Raw genomic sequence first — 2,233 nt, forward strand, 5'->3', positions numbered from 1 at the left:
CTGAGAGGTGTCCGATGAATAGATGTGGGGATGATGAAGAAGTGAGGCATGTGTTTTGGGGGTGTGGATATGCAAAGGAAGTATGGGGGAAGTTGGGTGGGTTATGTGAGGTTTTGACTGGGGTTAAGAGGTTGAGTTATGAGACTATTATGTTTGGGTTAGGTTGTTTGAGAGGAGATAAAGAAAGGATTATGTGGGTGTTTTTGGCGTGTGTAAAGGAAGTGTTGTGGAATAGTAGAGATTTGTATGTGTATAAGTATGAGGATTTTGATGTTAATGATTGTGTGCGTATGGTATTGGACAAATTGTATTTTCATTATAAGTGGGATTTAAAGAGGGGTGTGGATGCGGAGGGTGTGTGGAAATTTATGAAGTGGAAAGATGTGATCAAATGGCAATAGCTTTTTTGTGTTTTTGGAAAATTGTTGTGTTTTTTTGTTTACGTAAGAAATAAAATTTATTTTAGGACCATAGTGATGAGATTTAAGACGGAGTCACAGAGTTTTGGTAAACCCTAATGGGTTTTGCCTTTTAGTTTCTGCAAAGTTTTAAACCTGAATGGTTTTATAAAAAAAAACAAAAATCAGTGTTAGGCCTTGATGTGGCACAAGTGCAAAACCATTTCTGGTTATCACTGCTTGGCCTTTTGGCTAAGATCGTCGTCGTCGCCGCTCAAGATCAAGTGTAGTATTTGTTCTTATCAGTTTAATATCTGATACGTCTCCTAATCGGGGACCATATATTAAATGGATTTTTAGAACAGGGAGATGGAAAAAGAACTTGCTTGTCCACTCCACTCATTGAGCGGTTATTGCGGTCTCTCCGGCAACAGTGCACTCCTTCTCTGATCCGGCTTCCAAATACAGATTGAATTGAAATCCGCACAAGTTGTGTTTTAACCCATTATGTGAATTCTTTTCAGGGTCAAAGTTGCACATTTCAGATACCAAATGCATTTTGCTTGATTTAACTTGACCAATTACAACATTTTGTGTGCGCATTGTTTGCACCTATGCATGTCAAGCATTGTATTGCGTTCAATATGAAATCTATCAATCAATGTCTCTGTACTGGTTGCAACCAGTGTGTGAAGATGTGGACACGTATTTGGCCTTTGTTACAGTGTTGCAAATATATCATCTGCAAAGTTAGGCCCCTTGCTATCAGTACTTGGTGCTTTAATTTATGTAACCCATGAGTAGTTCTGCCATACTTACCATATTTGTGACAGCAAGATTTTTTTTTGTAAAACATTGTCTCCCTCTTGTGGACCACTGACTTTTAAATTTGGTGTATATGTGTTTAAAGAAAGGAAAAATTGTGTCTGTGCTGATCTTGAATACGCTGCCTATCTCCACCTGTGTGAGTACTCTAATGCTTTCTAGCAACCAAGTGCGCTGCCTGCATTAGATAGAATCTGTTCACGGAACCCTCACGTGTCACAATGGGCCCTTGGCCATGGTCTGGAACCCTCACGTGTCACAATGGGCCCTTGGCCATGGTCTGGAACCCTCATGTGTCACAATGGGCCCTTGGCCATGGTCTGGAACCCTCACGTGTCACAATAGGCCCTTGGCCTATAAAAAGCATGGTCTTAGAAGACATATCTCCTTTGTGCCCCAGAAAAAAAATAAATTGTTGTCCTCCCTGCAGCCTCTTAGACCAGCTTACTCAATCATATAGAGATTTTAAATTACAAAATACTCCCTCCTTCAGAGAGGCTTACCTTACGGCTAAACAAAACTTAAACACCCTATAGCATGAACAAGCACACAATCAGTTAGCTCTATCACCCAAGATCCAACTCAAATCTGTGCGGTTTTTAGAGATTTTTACGCAGATCTTTATGGCCCATCCCTAGACTCCCAGGAAGATGGATACAAATTTTTACATAAGGTTGATCGCCCAAAACTTTCCACTTCCCAAAGAAAAATTTTAAATCAGCTGATCTCTCCTGGGGAGGTAGGATCAGTCATCAAGTCTTCAAAGTTGCTTAAAGCACCTGGCTCGGATGGGTTTTCGGTTGAATTCTATAAAATGTTACAACCTTTTCTCACTCCCCGCCTTACTTCTCTTTTTAATCATAATATTGGCTCGGGTTCTATGCCTGAATGATTCATCAAAGCTTGTTTATCTTTGTTTCTAAAGCCAGGCAATGACCTGCATCTCCTTGCATCGTACCGTCCGATCTCCCTCCTAAACGTTGATTTTAAATTGCTTACCAAAATCATGG

The 2,233-nt window shown here is 40.3% G+C and overlaps 1 pseudogene; it reads left to right on the forward strand.

The window, feature by feature from the left end:
- Positions 1 to 630: 630 nt before the first annotated feature.
- Positions 631 to 842, forward strand: LOC143810903 (U2 spliceosomal RNA; annotated as a pseudogene).
- Positions 843 to 2,233: the final 1,391 nt, after the last annotated feature.

This window comes from Ranitomeya variabilis, chromosome 2, assembly GCF_051348905.1.
Source record: "Ranitomeya variabilis isolate aRanVar5 chromosome 2, aRanVar5.hap1, whole genome shotgun sequence".
Classification (NCBI taxonomy): Eukaryota; Metazoa; Chordata; class Amphibia; order Anura; family Dendrobatidae; genus Ranitomeya; species Ranitomeya variabilis.